This window comes from Protopterus annectens, chromosome 11.part0, assembly GCF_019279795.1.
Source record: "Protopterus annectens isolate FY-2018-M chromosome 11.part0, PAN1.0, whole genome shotgun sequence".
Lineage (NCBI taxonomy): Eukaryota > Metazoa > Chordata > Ceratodontiformes > Protopteridae > Protopterus > Protopterus annectens.
In genome coordinates, this window is record NC_056745.1 from 1,260,138,521 (window position 1) to 1,260,152,806 (window position 14,286).

The window sequence follows — 14,286 nt, forward strand, 5'->3', positions numbered from 1 at the left end:
TGTCGAATGACAGACTACTATCAACCTGGGTCCCCAGGTCCCTGATAACTTCTTCTATGCTCAGTGGATTGCCACCTATTTGGTAGCTAGGGGTAACCTTGTTTTTCCCGAAGGGAAACAACATAAGTATCTTACTGTACATATCTCTGCAAGTGTATGTGTAGTCACATGTATATCTCTATATATGTATATTTATCTTTATATATACATATATATATATATATATATATATATATATATATACACACATATATATATATATATATATATGTGTGTGTGTGTGTGTGTGTATATATATATATATATATATATATATATATATATATATATATATATATATATATATATATATATCTGCATGTATGTGTCTGTGTATATGTATCCTGGGGATGTTGATAGCTTCCACATTTTACATTTCCTATGGTAGTCAGACTGTACTGCATGATATGTTACCAATACCAGCTTGACATCTTACAGGTGGGATGTAGCACTGTTAACATCTTGTGCCCATGTCATGTCAGGACCTGGTTATGGGATCTGCAACACTTGGTAGTGTATTGCAGGGTGGATGTGTTTGGCTGTGGGGGAGTGGGGTGGGGGTATACCTATTCCTACAAGACGTATATTGTTTGGGGAACTCTCAACCCCATTAACAGTGCATGTGGACATATATGATCTAGTTAATCTCCCATTGATATCTACAAATGTATGTCCATATATACGTATATGGATATATATATCTACTTACATATTTATAACTATGTCCGTATATACCTACATAGATATATATCTGCTTACATATATGTAACTTGCTGTGTATATGTAGACATATAGGCGTGGACATATATATGTTTTGATGTAAGCATTTGCATGAATATATGTTCATATATATTTATATAGGTCCATAGGTATATAGGCAAGTACTAGGCCATCTGCCCAAGGACATCTATAAGCCTAGCCAGAATATGTTGACTTTTGCCGCCCCCTTAGATTAGTTCCCTGTGCCTTTGTCCAGCAGAGCCATTAGTTCCCTGTGCCTGTGTCCAGCAGAGCCACTGCAGTGATCCCCGGGGTAAATTTTCTGTTTCCCATCCACTCGTCAAGGTTTCTCTTGAAGAGTGTTAGTGAGGGGCTCTACCTAATATAGATTGGAATCCTGTTCCAAAGCATGGAGAGTCTCTGGGACAGGAATCTATCCCTCCAGCACATCCTATTTATTGTTGTGGTGAGGTTTAGATCCCTAGAGCGTCTGGCTCTCGAGGATTTGTTTTTTTTTTTTAGGTGGAGCATGTCCATCCATTCTGGGTTGGACATGGCCTGGTATGTCAGGCAGAGATCACCTCTGAGTAAGCGGCATGCAACCGAGTACATCTGGAGTTTTTTCAGTTGGGCTGCATAGGGCAACTGTTTGAGGCCAGTAATACTCTTGGTGAGGTACTTCTGTGGTCTTTCCAGCTGTTGCAGGTGTCTTGTAAGGTACATCACAAATGGGGCACTGTACTCTATGATGAGTCTGATGAGTGATGAGTAAAGGGGCATAATAACTTTTTTTGTTCTAGATGCAAACCCTTTTGTGATTAGGTGGGCCACATAGAAGGATTTCCTAACCACCTTGGCAATATGATTATCAAAGGAGAGATTACTATCTACTTTGGTCCCCAGATCCCTTATTACATTTTCTGTATTTTGGGGACTACCATGTATGTGGTAGTTCATGGGTACTTTGTTTTTTCCAAAGGGGATGACTATGCACGTTTTGGCATTTAGCTTGAAGTCATTATTTTGACACCAGATATCCGTCTCAGTGAGACCCTTCTGGAGGATGTCTGTATCAGCCAGAGAGTCAATTATGGCCCCCAGTTTGCAGTCATCTGCAAACTTGGTCAGCCATAGTTCTCCTGTGCTTGCCTGTACCTCTGAGAAGTATATACCGAACAGGAGGGGTCCCAGGACTGAGCCCTGGAGGATGCCACTTGTAGCCCATTTAGAGTTGGATCTAGAGCCTACAACTCTCACCATGTGGGTTCTATCCATGAGCCAACTGGCAACCCATCTTGTGACGTAGGGGTTTATGTTCAGGCTGGTGAGCTTGTCTATTATACCAGAATGGGGAATGGTGTTGAAAGCCTTTGCAAGGTCTAGGTAGGCTGTGTGGACCTCCTTTCCCTTGTCTAAAGTCTTGGTAACTGTCTCAAAGAAGTCCACCAGGTTTAGGAGGCATGATCTGCCCTTAACAAAGCCAAACTGGGTAGGGTCCAATGTTTGGAGGTTCCCAATGTCTCTGTTAATGAGTTCCATGATGATGCGCTCCATAGCTTTGCAGACCAGGCTTGTCAGGCTTATAGGGTGATAGTTCCCAGGGTCCATTGTGGCTCCACCTTTGTGGAGCAGGATAACTGTTGCTGTGTGCCACTCTATGGGTACGTAGCCTGTAGGGAGGCTGAGTTTGAACAGTGTGTTTAGGTGAGGGGTTAGTTAATTTTGGAGCTCGTGTAAGACGCAGCCTGGGACACCGTCGGGTCCCACTGAAGCTGTATTTTTGGCTTTGGATAGGGCTGTTTTAACCTGTGTGTCAGTGACTGCCAGGGCTTTACATTCTTCTGGTATGGTTATGGGCCCATTAGGGGGTGGGGGGTGAAGTTTGCACTAAACCTGTCTGCCAGAATGTTGGCAATATCAGTCTGTTCAGTGTATTTTGTGCCATTCTGCACTAACTCAGAGCAGATCTGAGAGTTTCCACTTAGGTTCTTGACATAGCTAAAGAACACTTTGTGGTTATCTTTGGAGTCCTTGACAATTTTTTTTTCGAAGCTAGCCTTGGATGATTTTATGAAGGATCATAGTTTCTTGCTGATACTGATCAGGGATGTCTTTCCTTCTTGGGATTTTACTCTTTTCTGTACTAGTTTCTGCCTTATATTGTATAGCTTATTTATGGCAGGGGTCCACCAGACTGGTTTTCTTTTCTTGGAGGAGTGAGTCTTGGTTTTGCTTGGGATAGCATGATCCATGCATTCTTGCAGGTGCTCATAGACTGCCTTTGTAAGGGATTCAGCAGCTTGGACAGCATTGTCCTTTAGCATGGGGGCTGTGAACCTTTCCACCTCAGTCTTAAGTAACGTGAAGTTTGCTTTTGAAAAGTTTTTCACTGTGGTTTCCTTGATTGGGGGTGGGGGGCAGAATGTGGATATCCAGAGTGATTAGTCTATGGTCTGATCTAACCAGTGAGGGGTTGACCTCTGGTGTGGAACACCAGTCGCCCATGTTGGTGATGACCAGGTACAATACATTGTCACCTCTGGTGGGGTGTTGATCAGTTGATCCAGGGCATTCGAGTTTATAAATTCTAGGAAGCATTGGCAAGGGAGTTAGTACTTGAGTAGTTCTCCCAGTTAATGTTTGGGTAATTGAAATCACCCAGTATTAGGACGTTTGGTAGGACCTTCATATTTTCGAGTATCTCCAGAAACGTGGAATGGGGGGGTCCTGGGTCATGGTGGGTGATCTGTAGCAAGCTACAATTTGAACTGCAGTTTTGCCCATTGCTAGTTGCACAAGGATGATCTCTGTGGCATTGTGCTATGCCACTAACCTGGTGGTGTGGATATCCTTGATGAATATGGATACACCCCTACCTTTTGTGTTTCAGTCCGGGTTCTGTGGCCAAAAAGTATGGTATGAATTATAGCCTGGTAGTGCTGGGGTGCTCTCTGGAGCCTTATACCAGGTTTCTGTTACTGGACAGATATCTATGTTATCCATACTGAGGAGCGCCTCGAGTGCATGCATTTTGAGGTTTAGAATTCTGGCATTGAGCAGCATTACCCTCAGTCTTTGGTTACTTATGTTATTTACGGTGGTGGGTTTGTCTTTTGAGCCTTGCCCAAAAAAGGCACTATTGGGGCGGCAAAAGCCTTGGCCAGTATTTGAAAGCATAAGGGTGACATGTGCAAGCCATCTCTTGTGAAGCAATGTGGCTTGTCGAGCATGTCATCCCAGGTGGACAGATACTGGATCCCCTTTGAATGACACCAGAAACTTAGCCAATTGTTGAAATTGATAATTTTTGTCTTTATACTGTGGCATCATTCTTGGTGAGGGCAGGATGCTACTCAGGGTCAAGGTCATACCAGCCTGGGCTATATGATCAGCGAGCTCTTCCATGTCTCTTTTCATGTAGTCCAAGGAGGTACATCTCAGGTCATTCACACCAACATGGACAATGACAGAGTCGTATTTGTACTTGTTCTGGAGTGACCAGAGTGCTTGTGTTATGTGGCGGATTCTTGCCCCCGACAGGCAGCTAACTGTAACCTTCTCCTCGTCCAGCCTTGTTAGTGGGACATCAGTGTGCCTGACTATAGAGTCACCTATTACTAGTGTGTTGGGTATGTTATTTTGCCTTAAGGGCTGTGATTGGGTGGCACACTGATTATGTGAAATATGTGTTTCATGGTTTGTGATGGGGTGTGGAGGTTGCTTGGATGTCTGCTTTGGGGGTCTCTTTTGCTTTTGCAGATTTTTATTTAGAGCCCCTGAGTATGCTTTTGTGTATTTATGTGTGTTATTTGCCGGTGTTGGTTTAGTAGGTCTGTGTGAGACTGGTGGTGTGTTGCAAGTATTTCCCTTCTCCTCTTGACTGTCAGTTCCAGTCTTGGGTTGAGAGAGCTTTGCCTCCAGTTTGGCTGTATAATTGAATCTCTTTCATATATTAGTGTTTGGTGGTAGGAGGAGAGGGTTGTCTGTGTACATGAGGCAGTTGTAACATCGCCTCAAAATGCCCAGATTCACCAGTTGGAGTGCGGAGTCCACCTGAAATTGCCCTTTGGAAATGCCTGAATAGGTAAAGTGAGCTGTTTTACTGATGGGCTGGTAGGGATGAATAGAGAGCCTTGTCCTTCTGGACAGTATAGGGGGGTCTAATGCTAGAGTTAATTAGTGCTTGCTATGAGTTTTGAGCAAGTGCTGGGCTGTGAAATGACTGGTTAGAGTGCTTAAGTTGAAAGTTTTTCTAGTTCGAAGGGAAAAATTGAAGAGTAGACTTCATGGAGCCAGGAATACTTTATCCCTAGCTAATAGGCACTGCATGGCGCGCAAAACCACGCAAATGTGGTTTTTGTAACAGGGAAATGAAAAAGATAGAAATTAGCCCAAAATGGCCAATTAACTACTAACTTCTGGGTTGAAACCACTCCTCCAGGGACAGATAGGCTGCTCAAAGCTCCCCTCTCTCACAGGTGAACAGAGACACTTCCTTCTATCCAAGTAAGGTATGGGCAACACAGACACTTGTAACACAGCCCTGAATTCAGCAATAACCTGAAAACTGGACTGTACTAGTTCAGACAGGTGGGAAACAAGTATATATTTTTGTTTGTTTTTTTTAGAAAATAAAGCAGATACAATAAAAAAAACACTTTAAATGCACAGAAATGGCTATTGCACTTTAGTGTGTAGCATACAACAGTTAAACAGATTATTTAAACACAAAAACAACTTAGTTCAAGTGCAGGCAGCAAATAAGTACAATATGTAGCAGAGACAAGCTTTTTAAACCACAGAAATGCTACAAAATCTGCATTTTAGGCAGAATTAGTTAAAGACAGCAAGAGTGCTTAATCACTCCAAAGTCTCTCTTTTGTCTTTCTGCTGCTGTAGAACTCTGCAGGACACCTGGCAGGCACTTGCTGAGCTGAATACAAGTGCAAAAAAACAGTGCAAATGCATTTTTTATAGCAGGGAAATGAAAGAGATATAAATTAGCCCAAAAATGGCCAATAAACTGCTAAATTCTGGGCTACAGCAAACAAGGCACACAAATTTCAGAAAGAAACAGTTCAAATAAGCAGGCACAATAAGCCTTTAACCAGAAATTCCCAGCTCAGAAGGGCAGACTCTAGCCTCTCCTCCCACAAGAGTGCAGACCACAAACCTGCTTAATGTAAAATAACTGGCCTACATATATAGATATGTTGTATCTGTTTAGATATTAATATATTTACACACACACATACATCTAAATGTTGGACTACATTCTCTGTACTGTTTGATGACTGGGCTGGATGATATGTTTTTGAAATCATCAGGGTTATGTATATCTTGCATGGCTTAGTGGTAAATCACTTTGTCTATGGTGTGTAGGGTCCTGGGGTCGAGCCTTGCATAGGCTGTTTATTTTGTTGCTGGGCAGAACATGGGCCATTGGATACAGAGTGATTAAGGAACTTTAAAGCAGTTGTAAGTGGGTTTGTGCAGAGGTAAGCACTGCTATCTTCCAGTTACAGCTTCTTATACTCAGTTAGCTTCTTAATTGCTTAACCAGTGTAGGCATTGCTTACCCCCATGCAAACAGGCTTAGACCTGCTCACTGCTGCTTAAAAGTGCTTTCTCTCACTTACCCCCATGCTAATTTCTTTAAAAGAAAAGAAAAAAGGGTTGATAGGAAAGTGGTGAAAAAGGGGCACAAAGAGGGAAAGACAGTAGGAAAAATAGCTAGGGATGTGCAGGACAGGTGTAGGGAAGGTCCATAGCTGCTCATTTCTTCTACAGCAACAGCTGTGCATATACACTGACTTTGGAGGTAGATTTGGACACCCAAACCCCTGGGATAGGGGTGAGGACAACAGTAATAAGTTTTGATGCCAATTAGACCAGATTACATGTGTTCAGTGGACATGTGTGCGAAATGGACAGCTATGTATGGGGCAAGATTTTTTTTTGTGGGAACAGATTGCTGTTTTTTTCTTTTTTCAGGTGAGAGAGGGATGTTGGGGAGGGGTAGTAGGTATATTTGGGGAGGTAGGTTGGGTAGGTTAACAGACAAGACACACAAGATGCATTCAGGGGTGGTATATGACACGTGGGGGGTAAACACCTTGATGGGGAGGGGTGTTAGGATATCTGAAGCCCACAAGCCCCCTAGTGGTAACAGTGGGACTGAGGTCCTCACCCATGGGCAGTCACCACAGTACCTTCACAGCCCCAAAGGTGGCTGTGCTGGGGGCTGAGCTGCAAAGCCAGGCTGACTGTCCAATCGTGACACACAGCCCTCGAGCTGGCATAGAAGATCATCGAACTGCTCATTGATCATTCTACGCACCACGACCCCGATCTGACGACGGGTGATAGGTGCCTGTGCCCGCCCACTCCCGGGGGGGCCAGCCCCATCCCCTGAGGCGGTTCCACCTGAAGGTGGTGCAGGACCAACAGACAAGGAGGTATGGGGTTGGGCCCCAGACATGCTAGTGCCAAGTCCAGCTGAGGTGGGATAGGTGGGTCCGCTGGGACTGGCCTTCCCAAGCGTAATATAGTGTTTAGATTTCATCATCATATATGGGTTAGTAATAGTCAACACATTCCAGGATTAGGTGTAACAGCATGCATAGATATTCCCATTAACCAGACACCAGATACGGAACAGTTGCATAGCAAACAAAACACATGCATATATGGGACCACAGTGGTAATAAGAACAGCATGCAGGTATGTTGATGGCACCATGCCAACAATGTTGGAATAATTCAATATGGTACGTGCATGGGAACCATTAAAATATTTATCAAACAATTGGACATTATCAGAGTCATTACATGCCAGTTGGGGTGGGTATGTTGATTACTGTTGGAGATAGGGTGTGGGGGGAAGATGACAATTAACAAGTAGTATATTCCTGTAGTCCACATTACTTTCCTAGTCAGTGCTGTTATCTGTACCTTACAAGTCGTACTACACTACCCTATAGCCTTATTTTGGACAGTGATATGGCTATTGTCGTCATTACACATGAACCGGTTTTACCTGCGGTATACACCTCTTACCTGGTATACCTGTGGAGGGAATGTTTGTTAACACTGACTAACTGTTTGTACACATACGCCTGGATTCTGGGTTGATGTTTTGCACTATGCTATCCAACTCTTTCTGCACAGACTCTGGCCATGTGTTGGCCACATGCCGGTGTGCCTGGACATATCTAGAATGTTGCCCTCTTCCACCTTTAGTGACCTGACACACACATATACATGCTTTCCTACACAGTTATATTATGTAGCACAGTGTGGGTAACAGTGACCAGTGATACCTTATTATTCAGAGAAACTGCAACACTCACAATCCCCTACAATACCAGCGTGGACAGTACCAGTACAAGTTATATTGGTCTGTATTTCTCAGCACAGTGTTCTTACCCAACATACCTGTAGGAGCAATGTTTGTTAGCACTACCTGACTGTCGCCACACAAAGTTCCAGATTACACATTAGTATTCTGCACATACATCTCACTCTGTTACTGTACACACTCTGGTCACAGTTTGATAACATGGGAGTGTAGATAGGACATACTTGGAATATTACTCTCCTAACAGTTTCGAGGGCTGCTACATTGACAGGTGTGTTCTCATGATGGTTGACAATCACTTGTATTCCCTATTTGCTGGCTACACATCTGGGATCATCCCACAGACTTGACAGGGGGACAGGCAGCAGATATGGGCACATATACTGGACATTCTGGCCTCGTGTACAGTTGTGGGGTATGAATCTGTATGTAGTCTAATTCCACATCCAGTATTCAGATCATGGCTGTGTCTGCTACAACTTAAACACTGTCCATCACAGTTGTGTCTGCTATATTGATATTGCTGTATATCTCCAATCTGCTTTCTGTCTTATTAATCTCCTGTGCGTATGCATTCTGACCTTGTATAACACACTTATACAGAATTCCTAGACAGTTATATGTTGTAGGACAGTGTGGGTGACAGTGATGTGTAATACCTCATTATTCAGAGCAACTGCATATCATTCTTGTATTTCTGGGCACAGTGTTGGTATCTGACAGACTTGTGGGAGGAATGTTTATTAGCACTACCTGAATGTTCCCCACACAGTACCAGGTTCCACATTACTATTATGCACATACATCTCACTCTGTTACTGTACACACTCTGACCACAGCTTAACAAGCTGAGGTGTAAATGGGACATGCGTGGCTTCCTAGTCACATAAGGTGTTGGGGAGCTGCTAGTGTGCCAGGTTTGTTGTCATAGATGTGCGCCAATCAGTTGTATTTCCTGTTTGCTGCCTATACATCTGGGATCATCTCACTGATTTCCCAGGGGGACAGGTTGATAGGCAATACATATGGGCCACTTTCATAGACATTCTGGACATATCTGTACAGTTGTAGGGTATGATTCTGTATGCAGACTACTACCACTGGGAGGATTTTAACTGTAGCTGTGTGTGCTAAAAAAAACAACAGTTCACATCTCAGTTACATGTGCTATTCAGTTTTTGTTGCCTGCATTTTCCCTGTTTACTGTCTATGTGTCTCTCATTTGTACTAAATGACCTCTGGGGATTACACCTGTCATATACAGGCATTCCTACACATTCAATTTATGGTCATTGTGTGGTTAACAGTGCTTAATACCACCCTACTATTATATGATTGCAAATCTACATTACCATATGATACCAGAATATACGCATGCAGTCCAGCAGTTAGACCTGTTTTGTCAGGTAATTACACTTTTATTGACATACAAACAATATGAGACTCTTCCTGCCATATTCTCTAGTGTATGCAGTACTTGCCTTGAACAATACAGGTTTTATACTAGCAATTAATTTACTACTACTTTTATTTTTATTTCCTATGACAGTAAAAGCATGAGTATTACTGACCTGCCTCGCATCTCAACCATGCCAGGCGGCTGATGTAGGCTTCTTGGTTCATGGACGGCTCCATTACAGCTGTGGGGGACATAAGAGGAATATTTAGCCATACCTATCCGTGATACACCTGAGCTTGCAATCATTACACACATACTGGGGTGATACTTACACACATCTGGAACATCCCCTGATGTCCTAGCCTGTTGAACACACTCCTCCAAGAGGTCCCTCTTCCACCACTTCAGGTTGGCATAGTGGTGCCTAACCTGCTCACCAGTTTGGGGTATGCCAGTGGCACTGGTGAGGTCGCAGGCAAGATGGTCCCAGGCTTCTGCCTTATACTGGGAGCCCTGGTACTGGCCCTGCAGCAGTCTCTGTGCATGGTCTTTAACTAGGAGTGCTGCCATGACCTTGGACTCCTGGATGCACCAGTGCTGCACCCAGAAGTGCACTCCTTCTCCCTTTACTTCCATAATGCCTGCAAGGGAAAGCTACAACCAGTTATGAGATGTAGTCCCACCTCTTGGGTTTAAGTAGGGCTGATTTCCTGCACTTTTCTGCGATTGGCCAGTTTTGAAAAAGCTAAGCTATGGGCAAAGCTGCTTACCTAATGTTGGCATTGTTTAAAGGGGTATACCACTGGGCACAAAGAGTTAGCTGGTCTACACATTGCTCACACCTCCTAAGCTGGCCTGTGCAATGCTTAGCATTGCTTACATTAGACCTTCATTATAATGCCTTTTTGGCATTGTGTTATTATTTATTACACCTTATATGTATGCCTGATATCCATGATTAATGTGTACATACACTCTGTGGGGTCCTTGTGTTTTATTGGGGACGTCAACACTCTATTACAATTATACCTAACTTCTGGGCTTACTGCTGTACGCCAGTTCACATATTTATGTTATGTAGTGGGTTATGGTACATATGACTGTATACTGATGCATTTCACAGGTTCAGTTTGGTTATACTATGGTGGGGTCTATATTAGATCACTGAATGCTTAGGTAAGCGAATGGTGATTAATTGATCCCATATAAACGAAAGCTTACAAAACTGAACTGTCAGAACAGCAATTTTTTTCCAAGGAAAAAAATTGCTGTTCCAACAAAAAAAAAAAAAAAAAAAAAAAAAGATGAGATTAAGTGGGGGGCTTCACCTCCCACACCCCCTAACATGGTACCAACTCCGAGATCGCACTACAGTGCTGAAAATGGCAAAGTAACAAAGTGGCCAAGTGAATTCTTTCCCAGGGAAAGAATTTGCTTACATCCCGATTCAATATTTTGCAGTGTTGGTTTTGTCAGTTCGACCAAGACACATTTGAAAACATGTGTCTTCGGTCTGCTGATAGGAACCCCTATGGTGAGGACTTGTTTGCTACTATCTCATTCTTCTGTACTTCTGTGATGGCTTGGTGGATAACTATTGGGACTATGGTGTATAGGGTGCTGGGTTTGAGACCTGCATGGCTAATTATTTTGTTGATGGGCAGAACAAGGGCCATTGGATACAGAGTGATTAAGGCACTTTTGAGCAGTTGTAAGAGGGTTTGCATGATGGTAAGCACTGCTAACCTGCTGTTACATCTGCTTATAGAGGGTTAGCTTTAGAATTGCGTAGCCAGTGTAGGCATTGCTAACCGCCATGCAAGCAGGGTTACACTCGCTTACTAGTGCTTATATATGCTTACTACTGCTTATTGGTGCTTAGACCTGCTTACAAGTTCCTTGTTCATTATACTTGACACCTCACATGTGCATTTACTGCAGTATTCATAAATATATGTTATTTAGTGGGTTATGCAACAGAAATATTGGTCATAACGTGCTTTGCCATGTAAAATTGGATGTGCTGCAGTGGGACTCGAACCGGGAATGCCTGCTCTGCCCACTACACTACTGATGTGCTGCTTCATTTGCTTATATCTTCCTTGTTATCCTCTTCATCCTTTATAGCTGCTTTAACTGTAGCTAAGCAATGGGCACACCTGTGCACTTACAGTTAGCTGTAATCAGATTGTTAAAAAAAATAAAAGGTGTCTTCATTTTATTTCTATATTCTGTTGCTGTTATCACAAGGGGGACTGTTGGTGGGGATATGCGGTCACCCATGAGCGGTCTCGTTCATTGAATTCCCCTTTCTGCTGTTCTACATTGTGGGGGCGTTTTTATTCTGAGAGCTCTGCTCTCAGACATGACCCCTGCACTCTTAAATGCTCCGTGTAAGTCTAGGAGTTCGGGCAGTGCGCATCATTAATATGCATAAGCATGCTGCCGTCCTGCTCCTAAACAGTCGCTTCTGTGCAGGGCTAAGCTAGTCCTGCACGGAAGATTAGTAAATCTGGGGGATAATTTTAAATTTCTTATTTTATATAAAACTCCAGAGCTGTTTAGGGGTGGAAATATAAAAAACATAACTGAAGTACAAGAAAATAAATGGATCCTATGTTTTAAGGCACAGTACCCACCTAGGTTAAATGATGCCTTTAGTTTAAAACCAGTGTTGGAAGAATTGCATAATAAAATTACATAGTCTGTTTAAGATTTTATACATACTTATATGCATATATATTAACTTTGGAATTAGTATATTTTAATTTTAGATTTCATGTATACTTTTAACTTCAGATTTGATTGATATTCTTTCTTAATTGTTTAATTTAATTGTTTTAATTGTTGTATTAAGAACACACTATATAAAGAGTCACTTTTTAGTTAAAAAAGTATGCATGAAGCAGTTTGCAAAAGTTTTTACTTGTGTATATAAGTGTGAATAAAGTTTCTGAGCTACTCATGGTTCCAGAACATTATTTTTCTATATTATTCTCTGGTTTAAATGCTACCGGATTTAGATCCCTAGGTGTTTACTTATTTTTTCATTTACTGTGACTTATACAATTCAGTTTAAGACCTAGAACCTAAAGAATACTACCACTATAAAAATTATTTGTGCTGAAGACTTTGCTATTTATACTTCTTTCATAACCTTTATAGTTCCAGAAATATGAATATTTGTTTGAAATGTGAAAACATCATTTGATTTTGTCAAAAGGCTTAGGCTCCGCCCACTGGAAGTTACAGTGCAAACTTCCTGAACTCCATTGGAGTGAATGAGTTAAAGATATCAACTATAACACAAGTATAATTTATGGAGTTAAATCGCTCCATACCTTAACCTCTTAGCGCAAGACACTGGAACAAAGCTTAAAATAATGGGCAGATTTAAAATGTTGCTCTTATAAACTCCAGTGTTAGTGATTAACCACCACAATTCTATGAGGAACAGACTTTTTTGTGAGGTAAAAATATAGACAAATCTCTTAGCACCAGAAATATTCAAACAGACCAATGTTGCTTGAATAAAATATATTTCCTGAAGCATATAATATTTAAAACTCTTCAACCCTGCAATTGCCTGCAAGCATACCTGACCTCTTAGCTCAATAAATATAGGGACAAGGGTCTACTTCAATAAACTGAAAATACACTTAATGAAAACTTACTTTACTGAGACGATATCACCGAACTTTGAATAAACCAAAGCTTCACATTACCACATTTTTTTTTACAGAGAATGGGGGCACTTGACCAACATTCAATGTAAAAATACACTGCAGTATGTCAAACCCACCCAGGTGGGGGGCTGCACCTCTCACAACCCCCTAACTAAATATACTAACTCCAGGATCATACTACAGTGGCAAAAAAAGGGCAAACTTCCCCATGTTGGTCAAGTACCTCCGTTCCCGATAAAAATGTAATAATGTGAAGCTTCAGTTTATTCATGGTGATGTCATCTCGGTAAAGTAGGTTTTGATTAAGTGTAATTTCGGTCTACTGAAGTAGACGCAGGTACAAATGTAAAATATTGCTATTACATCTAAAATTTGCTAGAATAAAAAGCTTTGCATCACAATAAATTATGAAGGATAAGTTAAAAAGAATTCAATCCTCTGACTTGCCAGAAAAACATATTTTATGGGAGCAGGCCAAAATATTTTTATAGCCCTGAAAAGAAAAAAGCGAAATTTTTTTCTGTTTGTGCAGTTTCACTTACCTCTGATGGATGAGTGAATATTCTCTGCAGTCTTTCTACTCCAGGCTTGTTGGTATGATCATGAGAAGGGAAACAGCAGCAGCAGGCAGTACAAGAAAGCAAGCAGCCCAGAAATTCAATTAAAATCCAGAGAAAAGTGTGCATCCACTATCGACCTCTACAAGCTGAAGCAGACTCCTGAGCAGCCCAATACCACAAGAATTTGAAGTCCATCCAGAAAATCCCATGACACCACACAGTACAGCCTACAGACCGAAATCTTAGTAAGGTGACTAGTAGTTGATAGCCCTGCTTTTAATTTCTTAGTCTATGTTGTTGATTGGCTCTTTCCCAACACAGCACACAGCCAATCAACAAGAAGGTGATGTTCTCTTTCATCAATGTAGAAGAAGCGCTGATGAAGCAGTGCAAAAATCTGGAGTCCCAGTTGAATCGGAGAACCGGAGTACTGTGGTTGTTCCAGACACTCCAGGAGAAAAAACGGAGAGTGGCAACCTTACTTGATGAATATGCAACTGCAGTCTGGCAGATGCTTATTGAT